Genomic DNA, 20,568 nt, shown 5'->3' with positions numbered 1-20,568 from the left:
CAGAGTTACACATGGAGTAAAAACAAACATACAGTCAATAATGCAGTATAAACAAGTCTATATACAATGTGAGCAAATGAGGTGAGAAGGGAGGTAAAGGCAAAAAAGGCCGTGATGGCAAAGTAAATACAATATAGCAAGTAAAATACTGGAATGGTAGTTTTGCAATGGAAGAATGTGCAAAGTAGAAATAAAAAATAATGGGGTGCAAAGGAGCAAAATAAATAAATAAATAAAAATTAAATACAGTTGGGAAAGAGGTAGTTGTTTGGGCTAAATTATAGGTGGGCTATGTACAGGTGCAGTAATCTGTGAGCTGCTCTGACAGTTGGTGCTTAAAGCTAGTGAGGGAGATAAGTGTTTCCAGTTTCAGAGATTTTTGTAGATTACATTGGGACACAACGATCACATTGCTATGAGTGGAAATACCTTACAATTACAATTATTTTGAGCTGAATTCCTAATGATTTACATACTTTTTTTGCTGTTTTTTTGGGGTGAGAATTTTACCCCCTTTTTCTCCTCAATTTCATAGTATCCAATTGTTAGTAGTTACTTTCTTGTCTCATCGCTACAACTCCCATACGGGCTCGGGAGAGACGAAAGTTGAAAGTCATGCGTCCGCCGATACACAACCCAACCAAGCCGCACTGCTTCTTAACACAACACGGGAAGCCAGCCGTATCAATGTGTCGGAGGAAACACCGTGCACCTGGCAACCTGACTGACTCAAAGCACCACCAGCCTGCATGATGTTTAGGCTTAAAAGCATCTTAAACTAAAACAGGAAACTCTTCCTGATCCTTCTCCCTTCCCAGAGGCAGATCTCAAAAAGAGCCATAGAGAATGAGTCTGACTCAACACTTTCAGAAATCCTCATCCCAATTAAGAAGCCTCATCCCGTCTCACCCCCTCAACCTCATCCTCACCCCCTCAACCTCATCTCACCCCCTCCTCCTAGTCTCCTCTCCTCCCAGTCTCCTCTCTCAACCCCCTCCTCCCAGTCTCCTCTCTCAACCCCCTCCTCCCAGTCTCCTCACCCCCATCTTCACCCCATCCTCACCGTCTTCTTCCTCACCCTCTCCTCCCTCAATCCCTGCCAAGCCTGCCCTGAACCCTGTCGAATCACCAGACAAGACAAGCCCTCTCTAATACTGGTTCCCAATTAGTGTTACACTTGCCACCATATAGCATGGTGGGGGGGGGGGGGGGGGGGGGGGGAGAATAGACAGCTTAATGAAATTACAGAACACTACTGGGAGCAGAGAACAAGGGGAAAAAAAAATCCCTTACATTATTGTGCTCTGGCCTAATTATTCTGTGTCTTGTATCCAGCCGTAGGGGCTCTGTATGTTCCTTCCTTCTGCAATGAGCAAAAGGCTAATGATTCAGCAGAAATCTAGGAAATCGCCCCCCCCCCCAAAAAAAAAACAGGCTTTGATAAATGCAGTGGAACAGTGTTCGCATATTATCATGGCCTGAAACAACAATCAGGATGCAGACCAACGTCACTGGTGAAACAGCATGAACAGGAGTCCCAAAATTAACAAAGCTTTGAACCCCCCCCCCCCAAAAAAAAAACTTGTCCATTTCACTTAATGTCACCTTTTTTGAAGTCAATGCCTGCCCCAGACCTGAGGCTAACGTGTCCCCGAAGCCTGCAATTCTGGATCAGGTGAGGGGTTGACAGTGTCACTCAGGGAGGAGGGGGCCTCGTCCCGACCAGCATCCTACTATTAGTAGTGCACTACATTTGACCAGTAGACCTATAGGCCCAACATATAGGGAATAGTGTGCTATTTGGGTCAAAAAATTCAGAGATGAAGATCACAGCTGACAACTGGAAACAAGGGATGTAAAAAAGCAGTTCTCTGAAGACACTTCTTCAGGACTAGACTGAAAATAGTGTTGCAGCAGCACAGACAGACAGTTCATGGTTTAAAAAGCAGGGTCACCAAGAGGCTGAGATCAGAGGGAAAAATCTGGGATTGGTAAATCATTGGTTTTAGTGGCAGGGTGGCTGCTTTGTTGTTGTTTGAATCCCAGCTTGCCCCTTTAAAAAATTAAAAAGGAGACACGTTGTACAGCTAGTCCTCTGGGGGGGGGGGGGGAGGCTGACACGTTGTACAGCTAGTCCTCTGGGGGGGGGGGGGGGGGGGGGGGGGGCTGACATGTTGTACAGCTTGTCCTCTGGGGGGAGTCTGACATGTTGTACAGCTTGTCCTCTGGGGGGAGTCGGACATGTTGTACAGCTTGTCCTCTGGGGGGGGGGGGGGGAGTCTGACACGTTGTACAGCTTGTCCTCTGGGGGGGGGGGGGGGGGGGGGGGGCTGACATGTTGTACAGCTTGTCCTCTGGGGGGAGTCTGACATGTTGTACAGCTTGTCCTCTGGGGGGAGTCGGACATGTTGTACAGCTTGTCCTCTGGGGGGGGGGGGGGGGGAGTCTGACACGTTGTACAGCTTGTCCTCTGCGGGGAGTCTGACACGTTGTACAGATTGTCCTCTGCGGGGAGTCTGACACGTTGTACAGATTGTCCTCTGCGGGGAGTCTGACACGTTGTACAGATTGTCCTCTGGGGGGGGGGGGGGGGGGGAGTCTGAGATGTTGTACAGCTTGTCCTCTGGGGGAGTCTGACATGTTGTACAGCTTGTCCTCTGGGGGGGGAGTCTGACACATTGTACAGCTTGTCCTCTGGGGGGGGAGAGTCTGACACGTTGTACAGATTGTCCTCTGGGGGAGTCTGACATGTTGTACAGCTTGTCCTCTGGGGGGAGTCTGACATGTTGAGATCCATGTCTCACTGAGCCTCTGGTGCCACCGACCAGCCGGCCCAATTAACAGACACCTGGTGGAGGGTGTTAAGACACCAGGCTGGAGTCACAGGGTCAAAACGCATCAAGGTTCTCATGTCCTCAGGCTGTGTTGTGTTAGAAGAGATATGACCAGTATCCCTCAGAGTATTCATTCAATAATGCTTGGTCAACTGGGTTCCTCAGGGTTCTATTTGAGAGTTTATGCTTTTTAAAATGATCATGGCAGGGGGTTTAAATGTACACTGAACAAAGAATATATATAAAAACGCAAGATGTAAAGTGTTGGTCCCATATTTCATGAGCTGAAATAAAAATACAAAGCCAGACATTTCTAGACAAATAGCTCATTTCTCAAAACCGCACACGTTTGTTTACGTCGCCTGTTAGAAAGCAATTATCTTGTCAAGATAACCCATCCACCAAAAAGGTGTGGCATATCAAGAAGCTGATTAAATAGCGTGATTACACAGGTGCACCTTGTGCTGGGGGGGGGACAATAAAAGGCCACTCTTAAATGTGTACTTTTGTCACACAACACCACAGATGTCCCAAGTTGAGGGAGTATGCAATTGGCATGCTGACTGCAGGAATGTCCACCAGAGCTGTTGCCAGAGAATTGAATGTTAATTCTCTACCATAAGCCGCCTCCAGTGTTATTTTAGAGATTTTGGCAGTGCGTCCAACGGAGTCGTGTGGGCGAACGGTTTGCGGTTGTCAACATTGTTAACAGAGTGCTGCATGGTGGTAGTGGGGTTATGGTATGGGCAGGCATAAGCTACGGACAACGAATACACTTGCATTTTATTGATGGCAATTTGAATGCACAGAGATACCGTGACGAGATCCCAAGGCCCATTTTTTATCTGTGACTAGGGTTGCAAAGGGTCGGACATTTTTTGTGGGATACACACAAGGCAATTCTAGGTCTTGTGGCATATTTTGGTTAAACTATCCCCAATTCAATGGAATGGCAACCCTCTGCATGCACAGTGCATTCTTCCATCACATGTACAGTGCATTCTTCCATCACATGCACAGTGCATTCTTCCATCACATGCACAGTGCATTCCTCCATCACATGCACAGTGCATTCCTCCATCACATGCACAGTGCATTCCTCCATCACATGTACAGTGCATTCCTCCATCACATGTACAGTGCATTCCTCCATCACATGTACAGTGCATTCCTCCATCACATGCACAGTGCATTCTTCCATCACATGTACAGTGCATTCTTCCATCACATGTACAGTGCATTCCTCCATCACATGCACAGTGCATTCTTCCATCACATGTACAGTGCATTCTTCCATCACATGCACAGTGCATTCTTACATCACATGCACAGTGCATTCTTACATCACATGCACAGTGCATTCTTACATCACATGTACAGGTGATTCTCAAGATCTTGCTATTGAGCCCACACTACGACACTGTCTGCGCCAAGGACGACATGCTTTCTGGTAAGTTTTGATTACAATACTGGGGTGGGGTGAATATATTTTATATGATATACATTATTTTTTGTTAACTAGTAAATAGTAGCCTACAGCAAAGTGTGTTTAAATCATTTCTAACCTGTTAACAATTTCTGATAGTTAGTTTTTGCTACCATGTGGGTATTAGTTTCCATCCATGTTTCATTTAAAAACATTTATCTTACAAAGGCATTGTTTCATCTAAATGCTTAACTATTTATCTGTACATGGAATTGTATATGTTGTTTTTCTTTCTCATTTTTCTCTAATCTTTAAAGGAAAATGCCACGGGCACTATCTGATGTGTGGATACATTTCACTGCAGATAATGTAGAAGGAAAAGCTGTGTACATTTGTAAATACTGTGCCAAATCAGATGTGAAGAATGCAACAAAGATGCAGAATCATCTGGCCAAGTTCATTAAGTTCCCTCGGCGCTCATAACAAGCAACCTCTGACAAAAGTCCCTCTACTTCTATTCAAGGTGAAAATTATGAATCAGACACCTTATCGATAGCAACAGCTCATGGTCCTCCTGGAATCAGAAGTTGTTTTGACTCAATGGAGGAACGTAGTCAGAGAAATGCTGATAAATGCTGATAAATGCTCACAGGCAATGTGTATTGGAAGAGATTTCTGAATGTTCTTCACCCAGCATACACCCCGCCAACCAGACATGCTTTATCTACTCATTTGCTGGATGCAGAGTTCAAGATAGTTCAAGTGAAGGTCAAGCAAATCAGAGAAAGCAGACTGTATTGCAATCATCTCTGAGGTGTGGTCTAATGTTCGTGGGTAAGGAATAATTAACGACATAATCTCCACCCCTCAACCAGTATTCTACAAGAGCACAGACACAAGGGACAACAGACACACCGGTCTCTACAATGCAGATAAGCTGAAGGCTGTCATCAATGCCCTTGGACCGCAAAAGGTAGTTGCATTGGTGACAAGGCTGCGAACATGAAGGCTGCTTGGTCTAAAGTGGAGGAGTCCTACCCTCACATCACACCCATTGGCTGTGCTGCTCAGGCATTGAATCTGCTCCTCAAGGACATCATGGCACTGAAAACAATGGATACCCTCTACAAGAGAGCCAAGGAAATAGTTAGGTATGTGAAGGGTAATCAAGTTATAGCAGCAATCTACCTCACCAAGCAAAGTGAGAATAAGAGCACCACATTGAAGCTGCCCAGCGTCATCATGTGTGAGTCTCCTGGAGGGGAAGGAGTCTCTCCAAGAAATGGCCATATCACAGTCTGCTGATAGGGACAGCACCATCAAGAGGATCTTCCTGACTGATGTATTTTGTGAGAGAGCCTGAAACCTATAGCAGTACCCATTGCACGGATTGAGGGAGACAATGCCATCCTGTCTGATGTTCAGACTCTGCTTGCAGATGTAAGAGAAGAAATCAGTACTGCCCTGCCCACTTCACTGTTGCTCCAAGCAGAGGAAACTGCAGTTCTGAAATACATCCAAAAGCGTGAAGACTTCTGCCTGAAGCCCAGCGTACATGTTGGACCCCAAGTATGGGATGGAGATGCAATATGGCAGCCGTGCCAACATATCTCATCAGCCACCTGGTGGGAAGGGACTTTGTGGATCTGAGGCTCTTTCCCCTGTTGCCTCCATCATCCTCCAAATCCCACCGACATCAGCCGCCTGAGAGCGCAACTGGTTCAACAAGGGTTGAAAAAAAATAGGTGAACATCTTGGCAAATTTGAGGCTTTTTGAGCTTGACAAAGAGCCATCCTCAACAAGGTTGGAAAGTGACAGTGAAGATGTCTGATGTTCAAGAGGTGGATATTGAGGAGGTCCAGGGAGAAGACATGGAAGCATGAGAGGAAGACAACCACAGCTTTAGTTTCTAGACTATAATTTTACAGATGTATGTTGAAAACGTTTCTGGGAGATGCGATGGATCACAGTGAAATCATCCCATGTGAAAAGTAATTTAATTAAAGTTCAATTAGTAACTTTTTCTGGGAAGGATTTAATCAGTCTATGTGTGTAATGTGTCCTTCATAACTTAGAGCTGTAAACCCTGATCTAACCCCGCCTAGAGACGATTGACCCACCGGTGCATCAATCTAAGTAACAAAATACAACAAAAATCTCCATCAAGCTGGAGAAAAGGTAGAGATATCTTTTCTTTGCATTGGTTGCGTCTCACATCCCCCGATGTTGCACTTCTGCATCTGAGGTGAAAGGTGGCAGAAAAGGTTTGTTTCTGTCACCAAAACATCTACATTTAAATGGTATTAATATTTATTGCCATATATTCCCACAGAAAGTTTCCATCTCTGAATATTCCCCAAAATGTGCACCCCTATCTATCTGTGACAGATCTGCATATCTTTATCCCCAGTCATGAAATATCCATAGATCAAGGCATAATGAATTTATTGCAATTGACCGATTTCCTGATATGAACTCGGTAACATTTTTGAGAAGAGGCCTAGCTGTATGAGAAGCCTAGCTGTATGAGAAGCCTAGCTGTATGAGAGGCCTAGCTGTATGAGAAGCCTAGCTGTATGAGAGGCCTAGCTGTATGAGAGGCCTAGCTGTATGAGAGGCCTAGCTGTATGAGAGGCCTAGCTGTATGAGAAGCCTAGCTGTATGAGAAGCCTAGCTGTATGAGAAGCCTAGCTGTATGAGAGGCCTAGCTGTATGAGAGGCCTAGCTGTATGAGAGGCCTAGCTGTATGAGAGGCCTAGCTGTATGAGAGGCCTAGCTGTATGAGAAGCCTAGCTGTATGAGAAGCCATACGAAAGCCCAGACTGAGAAGAGGCTTGGAGGCTATTGCATCTGGTTGCTATGTGACTGTGGGTTTCGCTTCAACAACAGCGGATTGAGAGATCAATGAAGGATGAAGAAGAGAAGAGGTTGTCGATGCTGGAAATGGGAGACATGGCCAGTAGACGCACGCACTCACAAACACACGCCAGGAAGCCTCCTCCCCGGCTGGGACTAATTACAGGGCTGGCATTTAGCTCTCGCTCCACTACAATCCCCCTCGGCTCATCCTCTCATCCCTCTCCTCTGTTTATTCATCTTTACATCAAATCGCAGAGAGAGGCGCTGCTGCTGATTCAGAAAACCTCAGTTTACTTCATCTGCGTTTCCACATACTTTTCACCATCTGCTATTGAAACACATTGGAGGAGATGCAAACCTCCTGCCATTAGGCCAAGCCCATCTTCTCCTAAACCAACCAATCAGGAAGCTATTACTCACATGTACAGGGTTGCAAATAGAATCCCAGGGTACAGTGCAGGTCTAAATATTATAAATGAGTTGTGTGAATGGTGTGGCTGTTGAGAAAGTTGAGGAGACTAAATAACTTGGCGTCACCTTAGATTGTAAACTGTCACGATCAAAACATAGAGTCAATGGTTGTAAAGATGGAAGAGAGGTCCGTCCGTAGTAAAGAGATGGGGAGAGGTCCGTCCGTAGTAAAGAGATGGGGAGAGGTCCGTCCGTAGTAAAGAGATGGGGAGAGGTCCGTCCGTAGTAAAGAGATGGGGAGAGGTCCGTCCGTAGTAAAGAGATGGGGAGAGGTCCGTCCGTAGTAAAGAGATGGGGAGAGGTCCGTCCGTAGTAAAGAGATGGGGAGAGGTCCGTCCGTAGTAAAGAGATGGGGAGAGGTCCGTCCGTAGTAAAGAGATGGGGAGAGGTCTGTCTGTAATAAAGAGATGCTCTGCTTTTTTGACACCACACTCCAAAAATTCCAAGTTCTGCAGGCTCTAGATTTGTCTAGTCTTGATTATTGTCCAGTCGTGTGGTCCAGTGCAGCAAAGAAAGACCTAGCTGTCCCCAGTCCACCTGGGTCAGTTTGTTATATCTGGAGTACTTCTCCTGTTCTATTCGCTGTCCTGTGTGAATCTAAGTGTGTGTTCTCTAATTCTCTCCTTCTCTCTTTCTTTCTCTCTCTCAGAGGACCTGAGCCCTAGGACCATGCCCCAGGACTACCTGACATGATGACTCCTTGCTGTCCCCAGTCCACCTGGCCATGCTGCTGCTCCAGTTTCAACTGTTCTGCCTTATTATTATTCGACCATGCTGGTCATTTATGAACATTTGAACATCTTGGCCATGTTCTGTTATAATCTCCACCCGACACAGCCAGAAGAGGACTGGCCACCCCACATAGCCTGGTTCCTCTCTAGGTTTCTTCCTAGGTTTTGGCCTTTCTAGGGAGTTTTTCCTAGCCACCGTGCTTCTACACCTGCATTGCTTGCTGTTTGTGGTTTTAGGCTGCGTTTCTGTACAGCACTTTGAGATATCAGCTAATGTACGAAGGGCTATATAAATACATTTGATTTGATTTAGTTAAGCTGCAGCCCAGAACAGAGCGGGACGTCTTTCTCTTCATTGTAATCAGAGGGAAGAAAACGTACAGTATTATATAGAGCCACCTATTGCTTGGAACTCTCATCTCATAATGCTCAAATGAACAGTAAACCTGTTTTCAAACACCAGATAAAGCAACACACCTCTCCCCTATTTGACCTATATGTAGGCTACATGTACATTTACAAATATATATATAATAATAATAATGTATGCAGTTCTTTTCTTGAGCTGTTCTTGTCTATTGATGTTCTGTATTATATTTCATGTTTCGGAAGAGTAGCAGCTGCTTTTGCAACAGCTAATGGGGATCCTAAAAAAAATATTAAATTGTGTGTGTGTGTGGGGGGGGGGGGGGGGGGGGGGGGGTAGTTGTCCATTGGGGGTTGTGGGCAGGGTAAAGGTTCAATATAGACCTAGCCTACCTTCTCCTCTGATTGGTTTAGGAAAAAAGATAACTTCTTGATATACAATGCATTTGGAAAGCATTCAGACCCCTTGACTTTTTCCACAATTTGATACGTGACAGCCTTATTCTGCAATGGTTAAAACAAGTTGGTTCCCCTCATTAACTTACACACAATACCCCATAACGACAAAGCAAAAAACAAGTTTAGAAATGTGTGCAAATGTATTAAAAAACTTAAATATGACATATTTACATAAGTATTCTGACCCTTCACTCAGTATTTTGTGAAGTACCTTTGGCATCGATTACGGCCTCTAGTATTCTGGGGTTTGACCTTACAAGCTCGGCACACCTGTATTTGGGGGGGGTTTCTCCCATTCTTCTCTGCCAATCCTCTCAAGCTCGGTCAGGTTGGATGGGGAGCGTCACTGCACAGCTATTTTCAGGTCTCTCCAGAAATGTTAGATCAGGTGCAATTCCAGGCTCTGGCTGGGCCACTCAAGGACATTCAGAGACTTGTGCAGAAGCCACTCCTGCATTGTCTTGACTGTGTGCTTAGGGTCGTTGTCCTGTTGGAAGGTGAACCTTCGCCCCAGTCTGAGGTCCTGAGCAGGTTTTCATCAAGGATCTCTTTGTACTTTGCTCCGTTCATCTTTCCCTTGATCCTGACTAGTTTCCCAGTCCCTGCCGCTGAAAAACATCCCCACAGCATGATGCTGACACCATGCTTCACCGTAGGGATGGTGCCAGGTTTCCTCCAGGCATGACACTTGGCATTCAGGCCAAAGAGTTCAATCTTGGTTTCAACAGACCAGAGAATCTTGTTTCTCATGGTCAGAGTCCTTCAGGTGCCTTTTGGCCAACTCCATGCAGGCTGTTGTGCCTTTTACTGGGCAGTGGCTTCCGTCTGGCCGCTGTACCATAAAGGCCTGATTGGTGGAGTGCTGCAGAAATGGTTGTTCTACTGGAAGGTTCTCCCATCTCCACAGAGGAACTCTGGAGCTCTGTCAGAGTGACCACCGGGTTCTTGGTCACCTCCCCGACCAAGACCCCTTTCCCCCGATTGTTCAGTTTGGCCAGGCGGCCAGCCCCCAGGAAGAGTTTGTGGTTCTAAACTTCTTCCCATTTAATAATGGAGGCCACTGTGTTCTTGTACTTATGTCATCATGATGGGATATTGTTTGTAGATTGAATACATAATCAAAAATCCTCAAATTTCAGAATAAGGTTGTAACACAAGAAAATGTGGGAAAAGTCAAGGGGTCTGAATACTTTCCAAATGCACTGTATGCCTTGCCTACAGCACAGCACAGCTCCCTGTGCAGCACAGCACAGCTCCCTGTGCAGCACAGCACAGCACAGCTCCCTGTGCAGCACAGCACAGTACAGCTCCCTGTGCAGCACAGCACAGTACAGCATAGCACACCACAGCACACTGCCCTGTGCAGTACAGTACAGTACACTTCCCAGCAGCACAGCACAGTACACTTCCCAGCAGCACAGCACAGTACACTTCCCAGCAGCACAGCACACTTCCCTGTGCAGTACAGCACACTTCCCTGTGCAGTGCAGTACACTTCCCTGTGCAGTGCAGTACACTTCCCTGTGCAGTGCAGTACACTTCCCTGTGCAGTGCAGTACACTTCCCTGTGCAGTGCAGTACACTTCCCTGTGCAGTGCAGTACACTTCCCTGTGCAGTGCAGTACACTTCCCTGTGCAGTGCTGTACACTTCCCTGTGCAGTGCAGTACACTTCCCTGTGCAGTGCAGTACACTTCCCTGTGCAGTACACTTCCCTGTGCAGTATACTTCCCTGTGCAGTGCACTTCCCTGTGCAGTGCACTTCCCTGTGCAGTACAAGAGCAGATTTACCAAGAGTGTAAATCACAACAAACACCTTTTCAAACTAATTTAGATCATAGCGTTTGAGAGAATGACCACTGCCACTCCAACATTGAGTCAATCAACCTTCAAAATCAGTGAGGAAAACTGAGCAGACAAGCCCACACTGTGTGTCTGTCACCCTACTCACTGTCACCCTACTCACTGTCACCCTACTCACTCTCACCCTACTCACTCTCACCCTACTCACTGTCCGTATGTCTGCCACTCTACTCACTGTCACCCTACTCACTGTCCGTATGTCTGTCACCCTACTAACAGTCTCCCCGACTACCTGTCACCCTACTAACAGTCTCCCCGACTGCCTGTCACCCTACTAACAGTCTCCCCGACTGCCTGTCACCCTACTAACAGTCTCCCCGACTGCCTGTCACCCTACTAACAGTCTCCCCGACTGCCAGACTGTCACCCTACTAACAGTCTCCCCGACTGCCAGACTGTCACCCTACTAACAGTCTCCCCGACTGCCTGTCACCCTACTAACAGTCTCCCCGACTGCCTGTCACCCTACTAACAGTCTCCCCGACTGCCTGTCACCCTACTAACAGTCTCCCCGTCTGCCAGACTGTCACCCTACTAACAGTCTCCCCGTCTGCCAGACTGTCACCCTACTAACAGTCTCCCAGTCTTCCAGACTGTCTGCCACTGCTATCATCAGTGGGCTCTACAGATGAAGGTCCTACCCTATGTAGTCACAGTGCAGGTCCCAGACGGCACTAAATGCACAACACAATGACCAACAACAACAACAACAACAACAAAAATTCAAGCTGGAATTGGCTGCTGACCAATCGGGTTCTGTGAACCTGACCGACTTACAACCCTGCAGTCTAATTGGTCTATTGATTTCCTGAAGTGTGATGAGCTTTCTGTCTCTCTCTAAAGAGAGAGTGCCATCATTGCTGGAGTCCCAAACGGCATCCTATTCAGTACACTACTTTAGACACATAGGACTCTCTGGGTCAACCGTGGTTAATTCTTTAGGGAATAGGATGCCATTTGGGATGCACAATGTGCCATGTATCATCAGAAGTGGGCATTAGATGCCCTGTAAAGTGAACAACCTCTTATTCCCTCAGTGAAGGACAAACATTAACAGTGATATGTGATCACAGAGTAACAGAGAGAGAGCGAGAGAGAGGAGTGGGAGAGAGAGAGCGAGAGAGAGAGAGGAGTGAGAGAGAGAGAGGAGTGAGAGAGAGAGAGAGAGAGAGAGAGAGAGCGAGCGAGAGAGGAGTGAGCGAGAGAGGAATGAGAGAGAGAGAGAGAGAGAGAGAGAGAGCGAGAGAGGAGTGAGAGAGAGAGAGAGAGAGGAGTGAGAGAGAGAGAGAGAGAGGAGTGAGAGAGAGAGAGAGAGAGAGGAGTGAGAGAGAGAGAGAGAGAGGAGTGAGAGAGAGAGAGAGAGAGAGAGGAGTGAGAGAGAGAGAGAGAGAGGAGTGAGAGAGAGAGAGGAGTGGGAGAGAGAGAGAGGAGAGAGAGCGAGGAGTGGGAGAGAGAGAGAGAGGAGTGGGAGAGAGAGAGAGAGGAGTGGGAGAGAGAGAGAGAGGAGTGGGAGAGAGAGAGAGAGAGAGAGGAGTGGGAGAGAGAGAGAGAGAGAGGAGTGGGAGAGAGAGAGAGAGAGGAGTGGGAGAGAGAGAGAGAGGAGTGGAGAGAGAGAGAGAGGAGTGGGAGAGAGCACGAGAGAGCGAGAGAGAGAGCGAGAGAGCGAGAGAGCGAGAGAGCGAGAGAGCGAGAGAGCGAGAGAGCGAGAGAGAGAGAGAGGAGGAGTGGGAGATTATACTGTGTCACTGCCATCAATCATCTCACTGAGGGTTCCTTTCTTTACCCCAGTGTTTTCCCATTAGCTCCGGCTGTCGGCTCATCAGCCGGTTACAGACTCATTTTCAGCCGGCTACATTTTCCACTTCATTCGAAACCATACTACTTTTCATTGAAGTTTCAATCCGCTAGTCTGTCAAGCCCTCTCCCACTAGAATGGACAATATGCATCTTCTAGCGATCCATTGATAGGCGCCTGTCAGGTCACAAAGTGAGCGATGACACAGTAACGCAGCAGAGAGGAAGAGACGAAACGAGCGGTTTCACTCTCGCCAAAATCTGTCCAAAATAAGCCTGCCTTTGGAACAACTCCTCCCCCTGTTGGGGGTAGAGACATGAGCGTCATCATTATATACAGATCTGTGGTTGCAGTCAAAATGTCCTTACACGGAAGGGAGAGAGAGCATGATGCTCGTGAATTTGCACGTCCCATGTAATGTAAGTAATGGTGATGAGGCAAATTCCACAACTTAGCCTAATCACTATTCTCTGACATTCATTTATTTTCTTTCGTGTGTTTCACATAGCCAGTCACACGGAGTCCTGGCGCACAGTAGACTATTTACTGTGCATTGATTGACAACTGAACAGCAAGTGTTGACTAGTTTATAAAAAGGTTTCAAATTTACTAAATAAAATCGATATATATCCCTTTGCCATCCATAACTCATGCAACGTGGTTATTTTTTTAATTTTTCATTTCACCTTTATTTGACCAGGTAGGCTAGTTGAGAACACCTTTATTTAACCAGGTAGGCTAGTTGAGAACACCTTTATTTAACCAGGTAGGCTAGTTGAGAACACCTTTATTTAACCAGGTAGGCTAGTTGAGAACACCTTTATTTAACCAGGTAGGCTAGTTGAGAACACCTTTATTTAACCAGGTTGCCAGTTGAGAACAAGTTCTCATTTACAACTGCCACCTGGCCAAGATAAAGCAAAACAGTGCGCCACAGAGTTACACATGGTATAAACAAACATAGTCAATAACACAATAGAAAATCTGTGTACAGTGTGTGCAAATGGAGTAAGGAGGTAAGGCAATAAATGGGCCAGAGTGGCGAAGTAATTACAATTTAGCAAATTAACACTGGAGTGAGAGGTGCAAGTAGAAATACTGGTGTGCAAAAGAGCAGAAAAAAATAACAAATATGGGGATGAGGTAGGTAGTTGGTTGGTTGGATGGGCTATTTAGAGATGGGCTGTGTAGAGCTGCAGCGATCGGTAAGCTGCTCTGACTGCTGACGCTTAAAGTTAATGAGGGAGATAAGTCAATTCATTGCAGTCATTGGCAGCAGAGAACTGGAAGGAAAGGCGGCCAAAGGAGGTGTTGGCTTTGGGGATGACCAGTGAGACATACCTGCTGGAGCGCGTGCTACGGGTGGGTGTTGTTATCGTGACCAGTGAGCTGAGAAGGCAGAGCTTTACCTAGCAAAGACTTATAGATGACCTGGAGCCAGTGGGTCTGGCAACGAATATGGAGCGAGGGCCAACCAACGAGAGCATACAAGTCGCAGTGGTGGGTAGTATATGGGGCTTTGGTGACAAAACGGATGGCACTGTGATAGACCGCATCCAATTTTCTGAGTAGAGTGTTGGCGGCTATTTTGTAAATGACATCTCCAAAGTCAAAGATCGGTAGGATAGTCCGTTTTAAAAGGGTATGTTTGGCAGCATGAGTGAGGGAGGCTTTGTTGCGAAATAGGAAGCTGATTCTAGATTTAATTTTGGATGGGAGATGTTTAATAGGAGTCTTGAAGGAGAGTTTACAGTCTAGCCAGACACCCAAGTATGCATAGTTGTCCACATATTCTAAGTCAGAAGAGTTCAGAGTAAGACGTGTCCAGAGTAGTGATGCTAGGCGGGCGGGTAGCCTAGTGGTTAGAGTGGAGGGGCGGCAGGGTAGCCTAGTGGTTAGAGTGTTGGACTAGTAACCGGAAGGTTGCAAGTTCAAACCCCCGAGCTGACAAGGTACAAATCTGTCGTTCTGCCCCTGAACAGGTAGTTAACCCACTGTTCCTAGGCCGTCATTGAAAATAAGAATGTGTTCTTAACTGACTTGCCTAGTTAAATAAAAGGTCAAATAAAATAGGCGGACGGGTGCAGAGAGCGATCGGTTGAAGAGCATTTAGTTTTACTAGCATTTAAGAGCACTAGGATTGTTGTATGGCATTGAAGCTCGTTTGGAGGTTATATGTCCATGGTATTGTATCAGGACACGTAAACCCAAGGATTTCCTTCCAGTGAGTGATTTGTCAGTCAACGTAGCCTACCGAATTGCATCAATGAAATAGCCGTTCATTTGGCTCCTTAAATTTGCAAAGGCAAACGGTAGGCCTACGCTTTTTGTCAATTATCTGCAGATAAATTACTAAAACAATTTGATGACGATGGTGAATCATCACTGTAGGAACAATAGGTAGTGGAGAGCCTCATCCTGGTTCAAATACGATAATTGGGTCCCCTCGCGGAATCCAGGCATTAATACAGGATAACACATTTAAAAATATATATATTGACCTTAGTAGAGAATGTATTATTTGCCAAAGTTTATCATAAGACATGAACAGAATGCATCAGTCATTCATACTTTATGTAGATGCAATGAGAATGCCCACTGCTCTGATAGATGGACAGGCGTCCCCAAAAACCTTCTCAATGAAATGTAAACTACAAAGTAACCTATGCTGACCTGGCAGAAGAGATATCATGATTATTTTGTTATCAATCCAGTATTTGTCTGGTGGGGAGTAACACGTTATAGTATTTCGGTACAATTCTGGAGGAACTAGTACTGTTATAGTTACTCTCTGTGGGCTGTACTGCCTGGAGGAACTAGTACTGTTATAGTTACTGTCTTAAGGAACTAGTACTGTTATAGTTACTGCCTGTGGGCTGTACTGCCTGGAGGAACTAGTACTGTTATAGTTACTGCCTGTGGGCTGTACTGCCTGGAGGAACTAGTACTGTTATAGTTACTCTCTGTGGGCTGTACTGTCTGGAGGAATTCGTACTGTTCTAGTTACTGTCTGTGGGCTGTACTGTCAGGAGGAACAAGTACTGTCTGGAGGAACTAGTACTGTCTGGAGGAACTAGTACTGTTATAGTTACCGTCTTAAGGAACTAGTACTGTCATAGTTACTGTCTGGGGAAACTAGTACTGTCATAGTTACTGTCTTAAGGAACTAGTACTGTTATAGTTACTGTCTGTGGGCTGTACTGTCTGGAGGAATTCGTACTGTTCTAGTTACTGTCTGTGGGCTGTACTGTCAGGAGGAACAAGTACTGTCTGGAGGAACTAGTACTGTTGTAGTTACTGCCTGTGGGCTGTACTGCCTGGAGGAACTAGTACTGTTATAGTTACTCTCTGTGGGCTGTACTGTCTGGAGGAATTCGTACTGTTCTAGTTACTGTCTGTGGGCTGTACTGTCAGGAGGAACAAGTACTGCCTGGAGGAACTAGTACTGTTATAGTTACCATCTTAAGGAACTAGTACTGTTATAGTTACTGTCTGGAGGAACTAGTACTGTCATAGTTACTGTCTTAAGGAACTAGTACTGTTATAGTTACTGTCTGGAGGAACTAGTACTGTTATACTTACTGTCTGTGGGCTGTACTGCCTGGAGGAACTAGTACTGTTATAGTTACTGCCTGGAGGAACTAGTACTGTTATAGTTACTGCCTGGAGGAACTAGTACTGTTATAGTTACTGTCTGGAGGAACTAGTACTGTTATAGTTACTGTCTGGAGGAACTAGTACTGTTATAGTTACTGTCTGGAGGAACTAGTACTGTTATAGTTACTGTCTGGAGGAACTAGTACTGTTGTAGTTACTGTCTGTGGTCTGTACTGCCTGGAGGAACTAGTACTGTTATAGTTACTGCCTGGAGGAACTAGTACTGTTATAGTTACTGTCTGGAGAAACTAGTACTGTTATAGTTACTGTCTGGAGGAACTAGTACTGTTGTAGTTACTGTCTGTGGTCTGTACTGCCTGGAGGAACTAGTACTGTTGTAGTTACTGTCTGTGGGCTGTACTGCCTGGAGGAACTAGTACTGTTATAGTTACTGTCTGGAGGAACTAGTACTGTTATAGTTACCGTCTTAAGGAACTAGTACTGTCATAGTTACTGTCTGGGGGAACTAGTACTGTCATAGTTACTGTCTTAAGGAACTAGTACTGTTATAGTTACTGTCTGTGGGCTGTACTGCCTGGAGGAACTAGTACTGTTGTAGTTACTGTCTGTGGGCTGTACTGCCTGGAGGAACTAGTACTGTTGTAGTTACTGTCTGGAGGAACTAGTACTGTTATAGTTACTGTCTGGAGGAACTAGTACTGTTGTAGTTACTGTCTGTGGGCTGTACTGCCTGGAGGAACTAGTACTGTTGTAGTTACTGTCTGTGGGCTGTACTGCCTGGAGGAACTAGTACTGTTGTAGTTACTGTCTGGAGGAACTAGTACTGTTATAGTTACTGTCTGGAGGAACTAGTACTGTTGTAGTTACTGTCTGTGGGCTGTACTGCCTGGAGGAACTAGTACTGTTATAGTTACTCTCTGTGGGCTGTACTGCCTGGAGGAACTAGTACTGTTGTAGTTACTGTCTGTGGGCTATACTGCCTGGAGGAACAAGTACTGTCTGGAGGAACTAGTACTGTTATAGTTACTGTCTGGAGGAACTAGTACTGTTATAGTTACTGCCTGGAGGAACTAGTACTGTTATAGTTACTGTCTGGAGGAACTAGTACTGTTATAGTTACTGTCTGTGGGCTGTACTGCCTGGAGGAACTAGTACTGTTATAGTTACTCTCTGTGGGCTGTACTGTCTGGAGGAATTCGTACTGTTCTAGTTACTGTCTGTGGGCTGTACTGTCAGGAGGAACAAGTACTGTCTGGAGGAACTAGTACTGTTATAGTTACTGTCTGTGGGCTGTACTGCCTGGAGGAACTAGTACTGTTATAGTTACTGTCTGGAGGAACTAGTACTGTTATAGTTACCGTCTTAAGGAACTAGTACTGTCATAGTTACTGTCTGGGGGAACTAGTACTGTCATAGTTACTGTCTTAAGGAACTAGTACTGTTATAGTTACTGTCTGTGGGCTGTACTGCCTGGAGGAACTAGTACTGTTGTAGTTACTGTCTGTGGGCTGTACTGCCTGGAGGAACTAGTACTGTTATAGTTACTGTCTGGAGGAACTAGTACTGTTATAGTTACTGTCTGGAGGAACTAGTACTGTCGTAGTTACTGTCTGTGGGCTGTACTGCCTGGAGGAACTAGTACTGTTATAGTTACTCTCTGTGGGCTGTACTGTCTGGAGGAATTCGTACTGTTCTAGTTACTGTCTGTGGGCTGTACTGTCAGGAGGAACAAGTACTGTCTGGAGGAACTAGTACTGTTATAGTTACTGTCTGTGGGCTGTACTGCCTGGAGGAACTAGTACTGTTATAGTTACTGTCTGGAGGAACTAGTACTGTTATAGTTACCGTCTTAAGGAACTAGTACTGTCATAGTTACTGTCTTAAGGAACTAGTACTGTTATAGTTACTGTCTGTGGGCTGTACTGTCTGGAGGAATTCGTACTGTTCTAGTTACTGTCTGTGGGCTGTACTGTCAGGAGGAACAAGTACTGTCTGGAGGAACTAGTACTGTTATAGTTACCGTCTTAAGGAACTAGTACTGTTATAGTTACTGTCTGGAGGAACTAGTACTGTTATAGTTACTGTCTGTGGGCTGTACTGTCAGGAGGAACAAGTACTGCCTGGAGGAACTAGTACTGTTATAGTTACCATCTTAAGGAACTAGTACTGTTATAGTTACTGTCTGGAGGAACTAGTACTGTCATAGTTACTGTCTTAAGGAACTAGTACTGTTATAGTTACTGTCTGGAGGAACTAGTACTGTTATAGTTACTGTCTGTGGGCTGTACTGCCTGGAGGAACTAGTACTGTTATAGTTACTGCCTGGAGGAACTAGTACTGTTATAGTTACTGCCTGGAGGAACTAGTACTGTTATAGTTACTGCCTGGAGGAACTAGTACTGTTATAGTTACTGTCTGGAGGAACTAGTACTGTTATAGTTACTGTCTGGAGGAACTAGTACTGTTATAGTTACTGTCTGGAGGAACTAGTACTGTTATAGTTACTGTCTGGAGGAACTAGTACTGTTGTAGTTACTGTCTGTGGTCTGTACTGCCTGGAGGAACTAGTACTGTTATAGTTACTGCCTGGAGGAACTAGTACTGTTATAGTTACTGTCTGGAGGAACTAGTACTGTTATAGTTACTGTCTGGAGGAACTAGTACTGTTGTAGTTACTGTCTGTGGTCTGTACTGCCTGGAGGAACTAGTACTGTTGTAGTTACTGTCTGTGGGCTGTACTGCCTGGAGGAACTAGTACTGTTATAGTTACTGTCTGGAGGAACTAGTACTGTTATAGTTACCGTCTTAAGGAACTAGTACTGTCATAGTTACTGTCTGGGGGAACTAGTACTGTCATAGTTACTGTCTTAAGGAACTAGTACTGTTATAGTTACTGTCTGTGGGCTGTACTGCCTGGAGGAACTAGTACTGTTGTAGTTACTGTCTGTGGGCTGTACTGCCTGGAGGAACTAGTACTGTTGTAGTTACTGTCTGGAGGAACTAGTACTGTTATAGTTACTGTCTGGAGGAACTAGTACTGTTGTAGTTACTGTCTGTGGGCTGTACTGCCTGGAGGAACTAGTACTGTTGTAGTTACTGTCTGTGGGCTGTACTGCCTGGAGGAACTAGTACTGTTGTAGTTACTGTCTGGAGGAACTAGTACTGTTATAGTTACTGTCTGGAGGAACTAGTACTGTTGTAGTTACTGTCTGTGGGCTGTACTGCCTGGAGGAACTAGTACTGTTATAGTTACTCTCTGTGGGCTGTACTGCCTGGAGGAACTAGTACTGTTGTAGTTACTGTCTGTGGGCTATACTGCCTGGAGGAACAAGTACTGTCTGGAGGAACTAGTACTGTTATAGTTACTGTCTGGAGGAACTAGTACTGTTATAGTTACTGCCTGGAGGAACTAGTACTGTTATAGTTACTGTCTGGAGGAACTAGTACTGTTATAGTTACTGTCTGTGGGCTGTACTGCCTGGAGGAACTAGTACTGTTATAGTTACTCTCTGTGGGCTGTACTGTCTGGAGGAATTCGTACTGTTCTAGTTACTGTCTGTGGGCTGTACTGTCAGGAGGAACAAGTACTGTCTGGAGGAACTAGTACTGTTATAGTTACTGTCTGGGGGAACTAGTACTGTCATAGTTACTGTCTTAAGGAACTAGTACTGTTATAGTTACTGTCTGTGGGCTGTACTGCCTGGAGGAACTAGTACTGTTGTAGTTACTGTCTGTGGGCTGTACTGCCTGGAGGAACTAGTACTGTTATAGTTACTGTCTGGAGGAACTAGTACTGTTATAGTTACTGTCTGGAGGAACTAGTACTGTTGTAGTTACTGTCTGTGGGCTGTACTGCCTGGAGGAACTAGTACTGTTATAGTTACTCTCTGTGGGCTGTACTGTCTGGAGGAATTCGTACTGTTCTAGTTACTGTCTGTGGGCTGTACTGTCAGGAGGAACAAGTACTGTCTGGAGGAACTAGTACTGTTATAGTTACTGTCTGTGGGCTGTACTGCCTGGAGGAACTAGTACTGTTATAGTTACTGTCTGGAGGAACTAGTACTGTTATAGTTACCGTCTTAAGGAACTAGTACTGTCATAGTTACTGTCTGGGGGAACTAGTACTGTCATAGTTACTGTCTTAAG

At 45.6% G+C, this 20,568-nt stretch overlaps 1 protein-coding gene across 2 annotated transcripts in view; it reads right to left on the bottom strand.

The window, feature by feature from the left end:
- hs2st1b (heparan sulfate 2-O-sulfotransferase 1b) overlaps positions 1-20,568 on the bottom strand; it is an 89,970-nt gene that overhangs the window by 41,852 nt on the left and 27,550 nt on the right. The gene's annotated exons all lie outside the window — the stretch shown is intronic.

The sequence above is a fragment of the Oncorhynchus kisutch genome, linkage group LG13 (genome assembly GCF_002021735.2).
Source record: "Oncorhynchus kisutch isolate 150728-3 linkage group LG13, Okis_V2, whole genome shotgun sequence".
Classification (NCBI taxonomy): Eukaryota; Metazoa; Chordata; class Actinopteri; order Salmoniformes; family Salmonidae; genus Oncorhynchus; species Oncorhynchus kisutch.
This window is presented reverse-complemented; position numbering and strand designations above follow the sequence as displayed.